The 12,961-nt window shown below is 40.1% G+C and overlaps 1 long non-coding RNA gene across 3 annotated transcripts in view; it reads right to left on the reverse strand.

The window, feature by feature from the left end:
* Positions 1–8,518: 8,518 nt before the first annotated feature.
* LOC120617534 (uncharacterized) overlaps positions 8,519–12,961 on the reverse strand; it is an 81,621-nt gene continuing 77,178 nt past the window's right edge. For 2 of the 3 annotated variants that reach the window (XR_005656938.1, XR_005656937.1), the window contains 2 exons: positions 8,974–9,100; positions 8,519–8,855 (listed from right to left, as the gene is read on the reverse strand). This is a non-coding gene — a long non-coding RNA (uncharacterized LOC120617534). Of the gene's footprint in view, positions 8,856–8,973; positions 9,101–12,281; positions 12,408–12,961 lie in introns of those variants that run through there. The other variant, XR_005656939.1, reaches the window with a different exon arrangement.

Genomic DNA, 12,961 nt, shown 5'->3' on the forward strand with positions numbered 1-12,961 from the left:
TAGTATCAGGAGGATGCGATTGATCGAACTCAGGCATGGTCAAGTCTAGGACGAATTTCGTTTTCCCACATGGGTGGCTGGATGGTGCCATTCATCAGATAAGAAGAACAGAGTTTAAAAGGTAAGGTAATAATTTTATTTTATTAACAGACCTAATTGTGAGCTACCTATTAAATGGAGATATTCTAGAATAAGTGTCTGGAGCCCATGAGAGGGAGACCTGGGCTGAAGGTACAGGTTTGGAAACTATCAACACCCAGGTGATGGCTGAACCCCTGGGTATGGACAGCTTTTCCCAGAAAGAGTAAATAGCATAGAAAAACAGAGGCAAAATCAGAATGTCACACAAAGTACCAGCCAAGGCTGGGAAGAAGGAACTCATGAGCTAGGAGGCAAACTACACGAGAGAGGGGTCGTGGACTGAAGGACGAAAGAGACTCAAGCGGGAAATGACCAATTTTTTTTTTTTTTAAGGAAGGTCAAATGCAATAATGACTAAATAGTTGACATGGGCTTTGAGGTGGGTGATTTGAGGTGGGCTGTAGGATAGAGAGGCCGTGGGAGCTTCTGGGTGATTATGAGGAAGAAAGCGCAGGGGAACTGTAGACCCTGAGTCCTAACTCTTGTCTCAATGATCTTGAGTGAGAGAAAAAGAGAAGCAGATCAAGGGATGAAGGGGGGCACGAAGGCAAAAGGCAGATGAGATTTGCACCCACTGACCTGCGGAAGGAAAGGAGACTAAAGCTCGGGGGACCTAAAAATACAGGACAGAGAGGAAAAGCAGCTGGAAAAGGCTCCCGACTGTCCAAACCAAACAGTCTAGTACTTTAGTTTCCCATATGATCAAAGCAAACAAAAACATAGATATATAGATTCCGTTTTTAAAATGCCATTAAAAATAATTGTATGTGCACAAGTAGTATAGTTTAATGTAAAACGTAAGCTATAACATAGATTTTTATCAATATGTTTTCCCTGTCAGGCCATTTTAGATCCACGAATTTAATTAAAGTGCATCTGGTATTTCTGTCAAAACCTCTGACACACCAGGTAATGACTAATGGAGCAAGTTCTCTGCATCTCAGAGAATCAGCCCCTTGCCTTTCCCTAAGCCGAGGCCAGAATGACCTCTCTAGACGATGTCGTAGGAGACTTTATGTGGAACAAAGTTACAAGAGCACAAGATCCCTTGTGTTCCCCATAGCTCCGCTGCCCCACCCCCCGACACACAAAACCCTACTTTACATAATATAAGTGTCTTAGTCCGTTCTGGCTACAAAATACCATAGATTGGATGGCTTATAAACAACAGAAATTTATTTCTCACTGCTCTGGAGGCTGGAAGTCCAAGATCAAGGCAGTGGCAGATTTGGTGTTTGGTGAGAGCTGGCTTCTGTGTTCATAGATGGCCACCTTCTCACTGTGTCCTTACATGGCAGAAGGGAGCTCTCTGGAGCCTCCTTTACAAGGGCACTACTCCCACTCATGAGGGCTCTGCCCACAAGATAATCACCTCCCAAAGGCCTCACCTCCAAACGCCATCACACTGGACATTAGGTTTCAACCTGTGAATTTGGGGGAACACAAACACTCAGTCTACAGCAATGGGAGAGCACAGTTCCAACCCAGGCTCATCTCTCACCTTAGGAGTTGTTAGTAAGAAGTGGTCTCAGGATGTGAAAATAACACTCATGATACTCGGGGGGCACCTGGACATTTTGTGACCCATTGCAGATTTTAGCCCCGGACGTGTCAAGCGCACATAGAGCCAGATTATGGAATATGGGGAGAGTGACTTGGACCAGTGTTTTCCAAGCTCTCTGAGGAAGAGGAGGAGAGAAAGGTGGGAAAGGAAGAGGAGGAGGAGAAGAGGCAAAGGGAGGGGGACAGAGAAGGTAGGAATAGGCCACAGAAGAGGATAATGCAACTATGGTTTCCCATGTCTTAAATTCTTCAAATATCCCCACATCATCAGCCCACATTCCCAGTCAAATACTGGGGTTGAAAATCTGTTCAATGTTAATATGACTCTAGCGGAGAATTTCCTTCTTTTTTATTGGCATTCGAAGTGGTGGCAGCCTGGCCTTGTTTATTCATTAATGTTTCCCAGTTAATACTGAAGGAGAAGACAGAGGACGAGCGAATGGCAAAGCCGACATTTATTCCGTGTCTCCAAGGAGGGGGGAACTTTCGCGACAGTCCCGATCTCTTTCCCTCAGAAACTAAACAATAAGAAGGAAAAATCTTCCAACTGGAAGGGAAATTACAGATTACCTATCATTTTCAGATAAGAAAAATGTGGTTCAGAGATGCTAAATGAATTGTTCAAAGAAACAAACTATGGCCCAGGTCCTTGACACCTCTCTGTCTCAGTCTCTGTCTCTGTCTGTCTGTCTCTCTGTCTCTCTCACCTTGTCTCTCTCTCTCTCTCTCTCTCTTCTCTCTCTGTCTCTCTCTCTCTCTCACACACACACACACACAAGACTTTTGCATTTTTCATTTGAAGAAATTTCTGTTGCTAAAACTAGGTTAAAATCTACTGCCTTATACCATACATATATTTATTTTTTATGTATATCAGGAAACCAGGCCCTGTCCTAAAGTCTCACTGTCTAAAGGAGAAGGCTTTTATTAATGTGAATGCGATGTGGAGCTGATGAGGCACCTAACTGAGAGTGGGTGGGAAAAGAGTGAGTTCGAGAAGGTTCCATACAGCAATGTCTGACACTGGAAAGTATACGACAGTGGTTCTCAAACTTTTTATACACTGAAATCACTTGGAGAGCTTGTTAAAGTACAGGCTGTTGGGTCCAACCCTGAGTTTCTTGGGCCGGAGCCCAAGAGTTTTCATTTCTAACAAGTTCCTAGATGCCGGTGATGCTGCTGGTCCAAGGACCACACTTTGAGACTCATTGGTGTTAAGTATAGACCGCTGAATAGGTCCTCATGATGCGTCAAACTGAACCTCTGGTGCAAAGCGAGATGGACTTCTTTCTGAGGCAGTATTATTCAGACAGTTAAAATAATATCTGGGACTTTTTAAGACATGGAAAAATGCTTATGTTATAATGTCGAATAAAAAAAGTAATGATTTCAATGATAAAAAATAATAGAAAAAAACTGAAATGTGCTATTAGTTTCCTTGCTACCTAGAGCATAAATTATTTGATCTCTAGACATTATGTAGATGGGTAGTTGGTGGTTGGTTTGGAAAAAAATGCTTATATCTATATGTGTGTTGGAACTACTCATCCATTTAAAAATCGTTCATAAAACTGGGACTTGGGGTGGAAATTAACCCCTATTTATATGCATATGAGAGTCATGTGCACTAATTCCTTGCACAAATATTAATAAATGCCTACCAGATGCCAGGCACTGTGCCAGGCACTGGGGAAAAGACACATGTCCACTGCCTTCAGTCCAGTGAAAGAAACAGGAAGTGAGACAGGAGCTAACAGAAGCATATGGAACATTCTAGAGTTCCATTTGGTTTGGCAGATATTGAGCTCCCTTTCAGACAATTTAAGTTTGGGTTTGTGGAATATTCGGGGTGAGATAGCAAGGAGAAAGCTGAAACTGTGTGTCCGTAACTCATGAAAAAATCCCAGGTTGGAGATACAGGTTGGGAGTCTTTATCTAATTATGAATATAAATGATCTTCCATGAAAACGAGGGAAGTATGAGAAAAGGAACGTCAGGTAGAGGAGGAGAAACCAATAAAGGAGACTGAGAGGTTCACTTTGGGGTAATAGAAATGTAGATAAGACTATTTATATGATTAAGAACATATTAATGTTTCTGTTTTAAACAGTAATGATTTATTTGTTTGAAATAAGATTTCTTTAATAATTTAGTCAATATGCCCTGTGAGAAAGAGATAATATGCTGAATTACTCAAACATGGCTTATATTGCCTGCTTAGAATCCAACCTCACTCAGCATTTTCATATAAATTCTGATGTTTTTATTTAAGTTTAAAAAAAAAAGATTATCCTCATACACATAATTATAAAACCCTGATTAATAATTTTTCTAAGAGTTTTCTCCTTAAGACCATAAGCTTTCAGTCATTTAGTCATATACATATAGAGCACTGGTCATGTGCAAAAAACAAGCCAGTTTCTATGACTAGGCTTGTGGGCTAGGGGGTCTGGGAAGTTATCTTACATACACGTGGCACATGCGCACACACTCATACACAATCTTTTCTCCCCTTCCTTATCACCTCGCCTCTCTTTCTTGTCTATCTTTAAGGTACAATTACAACATCGAGAGTGTCACAGCTCCAGTTATAGTTGTCATGAGCTTTTTAAATTTTAAGTAAAAGTCATTACTCAATTCATGGGTTAACAGTCAATTCAATATACATTGAATAAGCATTTTGTTCATGTTGACACGATAGTGGGTTAGGTTACTGTCCCTGAACTCACTGAACTTACTGAGCAATAAGTAAGCCTTTTATGACAGGAGGAAGTTGGCTTTCTAGTTATCTCTGTGTGTGTGTGTGTGTGCGTGTGTGTGTGTATACACATCTGATTTAAAACATGCAAATGATGTTATATATAAATAAAATATGCTTTCAAGTCATTATTCTGGTAATTGTGCAAGCTATACAAGTGTAAAATATATATTTATATATAAAGATTTAAGGTTTTCAGGGTTTGAGGTGAAAGGTTTGACTACAAAGAAAACAGTAGAAGGGATTGTTGAGGGAGATGAAACTGCCCTGTATCATGATTGTGGTAGAGCATACACAACTCTGCATTTGTCAAAACTATAGAACTCTACACCTCAAATAGTGAGTTTTACTATATATAAATTTAAAATAAATAAAAAAATTAAATGCTGATCTATAATAGGTTCTACTCCAAAAGATATTGTGTAAAATAAATTCATATAATGGAATATTATTCAGCAATAAAAAAAAAAAGAATAAAATCTTGCCATTTGAGACAGCATGGATGGACCTAGAAGGTATTATGCTAAGTGAAATACATCAGACAAAGAAAGATAAATACCATATAATTTCACGTATATGTGGAATCTAAAAAAAAACCAAAAGAATAAACAAAACAAAATGGAAACAGATACACAGATATAGAGAATAAGCAGATGATTGCCAAAGGGGAGAGGGTAGGGGATGGGAATAAAAATTTGTTTAAAAAAGAAAAATAAAATGAAATGTTAATATATAAAAATAATTTTTAAATAAAAATAAAATAAATTCAACTCGTCATTTTCTGGTCAAACCATTTACACACACACACACACACACACACACACACACACACACACTTCTTTTTATAGAATTTCCACACAAAGTTATTTACTTTCCTGTAATCTTACTCCAGGGGAGTTCAGCTGACTTTCTCAAGATACAATGGAAGGTGGCTGTTCAACCCTTTTTGCCGGTGGTGCCTCAAATTTCTACTTGTTCGTTAAGAGAATTCTCCAGAGACAGATGTATTACAGCATTTTGAGAACAATCTTCACACCCACTGCTGAAGAGTGAAAAGAGATAGTCAAGGTTCAACTCTGTGAAACAATTTAGTGGCTAAATGTGTTACTTAGGAACTAAATCCAAGCAGGTACTTGGACAGACACAATTAAAAACGGTGACAAATGCCTCCCAGAGCATGTGGGTGTCAAGACTTGTGCTCAAGCCTCCCATCCCTGCTTCTGTGCACACGCTAGACTTCAAGTACACATCTCCTTATCCACTCTATTACTTCACGGCCATTACTGGCGGGTGATGAATGCAAGTGTTCACAGACCGGCATGCTGATGCATTTTTTCCTGCCATTGTATGTAACATGTTTTCTAATTCTTTTGCTCTATTCAGCATTTGACCCCAACGATGGGGGATTATGGTATTAACTCTCTACCCAGCACACATTCTTTACAGACTCTCACTAAATACTGTAAGCCTGCAGCAGAGAGGAATAAAAGTGAAAGCATACCGTCTGGTCTTAAGCTGAGCACACAGAGGGTCGTGATCCAATTGGAAGGGAAGCAGAATTTTTAAAAAGAAAGAGGTTTGACCAAATTTTAATCCTTGTCATTTTCATTTCTCTTACCCTGTGGATTTGGGTGATTTTATTTACACTGTCAGCTTGAGCCTAGGGATTGGAAATCAGGCTTTTATGGAGATTATTAAAAGTACATACAGTACACTAAAGGTTGGGCTAACTGATATATGCTGCTAAAAATATGAATGTGAATACCCTGGTATTAGATGCACTGGCGTACATTTCATCCTCCTTAGAAGGTTATTCTTGGGAGCTGGACCTGCTGCAACGGTAATGAGATGCAGGCTGTCAGGATATTTCTAATAGGCAGCGAATGGCCAGGGATGGAGATGAATTAGCATTAGTCAGATGAGAAGGTAGCTCTTTATACCATTAATTCCAACGCAAAGTAATGCCACCATCCTTCTCCTAAAAGAGAGGGAATTGTAAATTGGGGAGGAGGGGGCAGGGTTAAAGCTTCAAGGATTTACCGATGGGTTGGATGGGCTGCAATGTCATCCAAGCCTCTAGGCTGGGTTTTGTTTGGCCTGAGCTTCTCAGATGCGTCACTTGTGACTTTTAGTTAGGTAAGGTCGTATAGGCCCAGATTACAAAGATAAAACTCTAGACCTCAAGGTCTTTTAAGATCACAATAGATAAAAATGAAATGGTTTACCAGCCCCAAAATACTAGGAGCATTCATGCTTTGTCGAGGCAGGTTTAGGGTCTCAAAGACATGGAAGTACCACTTTATAAAGTAGCCGACTGCGTGGGACTTGTGACCTTGCAAGGCTATAGATTATGATAATCTAAATAGGCTTAAGAGGGTTTTAAAGAGATGCATGGATCATAGCTCTATGGTGGACCACCAAGAGAAAATGGGGTATTTTAGGGACTTATTTCCAATTATGGGGGCTGGTGGCATCCCCATGCCTGCTGTGTGGCCTCCTTGGAAGCCACTGATAGATCGAGTCACTGACATGTTGTAGCTTTGAAATGTGTTCCACATCTAGAACTGGAGAGGAACGTAGGTGGCGGCGAACAGCTGACCAAGTGTTTATTTCACTTGGAGCTCTCAAGTCCCAACCTGAACAGTGATGTTCAGATTAAGGATTCAGGTTCATATCTCTTTGTTATGTCCTAGATGCCTATATATGAAAATGTCATCCTGCCATCGAAACAGTGCTATCCTCCAAAATGCGCTATCCAGGCCTCAGAAAGGGGACCACAGTGATAGGTGGATCTTCAGCACCTTCACTATTTGAAAACTTAGTTCCGAACCTCTTGTCCCATCTCACTCACATTCTGTATCCTGACTTGTTCCTCATCCTCTTGGCTTCAGATCTGGTGATCCATTTTCCCTTTTACAGCCTTACCCACGCACCCCTAAAACTAGCCACCTCTGACAAAAACGTTTACTTCCCTCTTAAGCTCTGACTCTGCTACCCACTCTGGCTGTACCGCCTTCATGCACACTGAGTAAACACCCCTGCCGGGTTCAGCCTGCCACCTGGACCTCTCTGCGTCAGTGTGCCCCATCCCCCAAGACTGCCTCTCCCTCCAGGTGCACCTCAGGTGTGCTGCAGCCCACAGGTAGGAGCTGTTTGAGGACACCAGTCAACTACCTCTAGAAAGAAATAAAACATGTCCTTTAGTGTGAATGGCATACAAACCACTACGACTCTGGCCCGCACCACCCCAATCCTCCCTCATTAACTATCTTTTACAAATATAAACATGTGTGTTATGTTATTTATATTTTTTTCAAATCAAGTTTCATATGTTTTACTTATGGAAAGGATACATATGAGTTCTCTCTTTAGTGTATCAGTACTAGTGAGATAAAGACAAGTCGAGTGACTTGGCCCATATTACCTAGCGAGCGAATTACAGAGCTTAACTCACCTAGTCAGTGCTTACTTAATCCGCTACCTGTGTCCCCTTGGATTCAGATCCTCTGAAGAACAGTGATCAAATCTGTGTGGTCACTCCGTATGGAAATTAATAAATAATTTTGATGACAGGATGCTAAAGTTAATGCTAATGAGAATGATAAATATGTTTTTCATCTCAACTATAAAAATCAATTTTGTTTTCCTGATTTTCATGTCTGCATGCTTTCATACTGTTTCCTCTACTTAGAATGCCTTTCACCTGCCCCATTTACCTAGAAAATCCCATTTCATCCTTTACAACCTGATATGTAGGTAACCTCCTCTGTGAGGTTACTTATCACTGCCTCCCCCAACCCCCAAATAGAATTAACTATCACATGTTAATGGTGTTACACTTAAGGTATAATTCTTGTTTATCTATATGTTTCTCCCACCAGATTATGGACGAGGCCAGGAACAATATCTAATTCCTTTTTGCATTGCAATCTCTGCCACAGCGCATTGACAAATTACAGATAGCCAAAAAGTATTTTTGAACCAAATGTGATGAAGATGATGGTGATGATGATAATGATGGGGTAGGAGGATGATTTCACTTTTTTAAAGAGAAATAAAAAGCTTTTCCTGCTTTTAGAACTAGTTTCCAGCTTAGAATAGTATATTAGTCAAGGTAATCAATGCAAGCTGCTATAAAATACAATTCCCCAATATAAGTACTGTAACCTAATTCAAAACTATTACTTATTCATGAACATCTGGTGTAGGTTGGGCTTCTTCCATCATGTGGCTCTTCCATCCTTTGCTTCCAGCTATTCAGATGGTAGAAAATGTAGAGAAGACATACCGGGTTCAATATATTTGTCTTCAAAGTAACGGTCATCACTTCTGCTCATGTCCCATTGGCCAGAGCTCAGGATCACACAGCCCATTTAAATGCAGAGTAATCTTCCTGCACGTTTAAGAAGAGATACAAAAATAGTGAATGCTAAAAGTTTCTCGCCATAGTCTTCCTTCCTGGACACTAAATATCCATTTTATCCTTCTTCTCACTCACGGAGCAAACTCACCTCACCCCAAGGAAGACAATGCAAGGTCCCATCCAGTCACCCCTTCCAGATCGATGTCCAGAATATCTGAGCGATGCACCATCTTCTTCATCAGTCTGATGCAGTTAGTGCCCATAGGTGTGGTCACCTACGTATTAAAAAGACAAGATATTTGCACCTTGCTTCCCCACCATTACAATTCATTTATAATGGTGGGAAAAGAACAGGAAAATATCCCATTTGCAAAGAAAAATAATTGACAACGTGCACCATCATGCTAAAACTCCCCTGGGCCGGCTTTATAAAACCCATACCCTCTGCCTCTGGACATGGCGGATGTGCGTGAAGTTAGCTGTAGAAAGGATTCCCTTACTTATTCTTCTCCTTGGCCACATGTGAAGGGGGTTTGAGAGGACACCCTTCCTTCAGAACGAAGCAGCTCTAAAAGCTTGGTTTCTGTTCTAGAATGGGTTGAGAAGTCAAGCCTTGAACAAGCAAGGACTTTTCAAATCCAAGCCTCTGGTTTCTTTAGCAATGTGTTTCATGTGACGTATTTGCTTCTTGTCAGGTCCATGTGACAGTAAACATACCTCGAGTTATTTTCTAGACATTATTATCAAATGTACATTTTTTTCTTTGCCTCTTCACCTCCATGCCTTTCTCTTTCTCAACACAATTACCTAAATACATTGAGGCTATCAGAAATAATAGGAGGGAAGGCCATGCCCTTGCTTTGATTTTTGCCTCAAATAATTTCATTCAGCTGAGAACTTTTACTGGATATTTGTCACTTAAAGCCTTTTTTGGCACCACATCTTACCGAGTCTAAAATAAATTTATTTTTTCCAACCCTACAGCTGAAATTGCTAGACTCTGTATTCTATTTTATTTCTGCTTGTAAACTCATGAATTCTTTCCTGAGTTATCTCTTTTTTGTAATACATACCTAGATTAACCAAAAATTCTGCTAAAATCCTGTTTCTAACCATTTCCCCTAAAGATATAAACTGTGCACATGACTGCCTTCTCATTAATAGCAGGCAATAGTTATACCAAATGATTTGTCACTTCATAAGCAGAATTTCCATCCTTCCATTTTCTGATATGAGTTCCCTTTCTGCCTGTAGCTAAACTACTAAACCAATGATACATAGTTAGGATAGTGTAACAGTCAAGGGATATGACTTGGCTGTGCCAACACCCCATTTCTAATACCGATTTCTGTATTAGAGCAATAAGTATCAGCTGCCTTAACAATAATCTCAGTGATCTCACACACAGGTTTACTCCTCCCTCATGTCATTGTCCAATGCAGGCTCTCCTTGGAGCCTCTCTTCCAAGTGATGACTCAGGAACCCAAACTCCTTCCATTATTTTGCTACACTGAAATCTTAAACCACGAGCGTTTGAACTCACTGTGGAAGGGGAAGCGAAAGCTAGAATACTGTTTGAGATGTTTTTAAGGGGCAAGACTAGAAGTGATTAATATCCCTCTGCTCTGATATTTTGGACCAGAACCCGGTCACATGACCCAAACGTATCAAGGAGTAAATGAAATGTTCCTGAGAGCTCAGGAACAGGAAATAGGGCACTCACAGAGCTCTATCCTGTGTTAGAATGTGTCATTTACTTGAGTCCTTACCGATGACTGACCAAACTTAGAGATTATCTTTTTCTTCTCGGTCACCAACTAGATGCTTGGATAATAATGACATTTTTATATTAAAAATGCAAGTTCAAAGTACTTTAAAACTACTTATGAGGAACTTAAGTATACTTTTCCCCGCTACTTAACAAACAAGATAAAACTGAAACACTAAGAGGTTTCAAGGGACCCACTGTGAATCATCCAATAAGCTACCAGAACTTTGGCTTGGAAAAATAACCACCTCTGACCAAATCTGTGTAACACGGGCAAATTCATGTAAATTGGCCATAAATGATGATTAATCATAGCCATGCAGTTTCCCACAATGGAGATAACTTAGTCTGAGTGAGCTATTTATCCATGTGCTCCATCTCATAAGACTCACCAGTCATCCATTGTCCCCTCTTTGAAAGGCATACCTCAACCCAAAGGGACAAAGGATCTGATCCACCAACAAGTATAATTAGTATAGTAGTACAGTGGAAAGAGCACAAGTTTTGAGTGAAACAGGTCTAGGGACTTCTATCAGAGCAAGCAACTTGAACTTCTCTGAAATTCTGTTTCTTCATATCTCGTTTATGAAGTAGAGGATATCGAAGACATCTACCTTTACACATTGGTATGAGTATTCTCAATAGTCACTGTTCAGGCTATAGTAGGTACTATTTTAACGTCATCCCTGAGTGTACTAAGTATACACCTACCTACTTGTGTATGTATTTATTTATTTAGGCCTACGACAGGTCTATAATTTTTCTAGGCATTATGGAAGATACAAAGAAATTTAAGACACAGGCCCTGGCCCCAATCTAGTTTTGAGGCCAACTGCATGAGGCTAACTAAAATGTGTCAGGAGCTCAGAGAGAGAATTCATGTCAGCATTGGCTGGAAGAGCCAAAGAAGTTTCCATGAAGAAGGTGACTCCATGAGTTTGGAGGGTGCCAGGTTACAGATAGTCAGGGAAAGGACATGTTTCAGCATAAAGCTTGTAAAACAGAGGACACCGAGGACACCAATCAGACCGGAGAGGAGGGCAAGTCACAAGAAATATACTTTCTCACCAGCGCTGCAGATTCCTTCTGAGTAAAATGATACTTGATTTTATGCATTAAAAAGGGCAATGTTCCCGTCCCTGATAAACCACTGTGTTTCCAGAGAGTATTGATATGGACACAGTTGTAACAAGATTCCACTAACTGCAGATTTTTTATACACAGAGGAAAATAAAGAAATGTATTTCTTTTGTATACTTTTGATGATGGATGGTGTATTTGGTGCTTTTCCAAAGCAATCGTCCCCGTCTTTTTATTTCCCTTCTCCTCAAATGTTCTCTTTTTCTACTCCTCCACACTTGCCAAGTATCTAGAACAGTGGCTTGGCACATAGTAGTCATGCAATAAACAGTTTTTTGATGGATTCAATAAAGTTCTGAAAAAGTTCTGCTTGACAGAATTGCAGCTTCTCATAGCCTTCAAATCATGTGAGATGAGCAGAAGAACACCTCCCCCAAAAAAAAAAAATAAATAAATAAGAGACAAAAACGCTGATCAACTCTTACAATGAGTTTATATGACTCCATTAGGAAGGAAATGAGTAGGTGGTTCTAATGATGAGATAGAGTGACCAGAAAAGGCAGGCAGCTCGGGAAAATCCTACCTTTGGAAGTTTCAGCGTAGGAATTGTCTAAACGCCACATTCCCAGGCTCGGCACAAACCGGTAACTTGGTTATAGTTTTGATGGGCCGAAACAGCAAAGCGCCTTCCTTTCCCAATGGTATCTCTAAGCTTCACTTGAGTAATTGAATGACTGCAGAAAAATAGAGTGGGGTCATCTCTAAACCACATTGACAGATCTCATTTTCTAAGTTAAAGTGATATAATCTGCCTTTTCATTTAAGTCATTGTTCCTTATGGTTTCCACCCATCACATCAATGTTTCTCAGTCTTTACGTGATGGGTAAACACCAGTTAGTTAGAAGATAGTAAACTCAGAGTTTACTATCAAATCCGTAATTTTCGAGTGCTCAGTAAAATGACAACCTTGAAAGATAAACTTTGAGAAAAGGGGATTTCTAAATTTCAAAAGCTCCCTTTATATAAGCAAAGCAGTGCTTTGAGTGACAGTGAAGAATGTTACAGGTATAGAGGATTTAGAATATGACATAAGGGGCATTTTCACCTGCCTGAGGAGAAAGGTGTTCTGGAACTCGGAGGAGGAAGAAATGGAAAAAGCAAGGAAAAAGGAAACTAGCCAATTATGCGTTTCTCCGACCTCCCACGCTACCCACACTAGGAATTCCCCAGAGCGCTGGGGCTTGTCCCTTGCTTATTAAATTATATATATATATAAAATTTTCACAT

The sequence above is a fragment of the Pteropus medius genome, unplaced genomic scaffold (genome assembly GCF_902729225.1).
Source record: "Pteropus medius unplaced genomic scaffold, Ma_sr-lr_union100, whole genome shotgun sequence".
NCBI lineage: Eukaryota > Metazoa > Chordata > Mammalia > Chiroptera > Pteropodidae > Pteropus > Pteropus medius.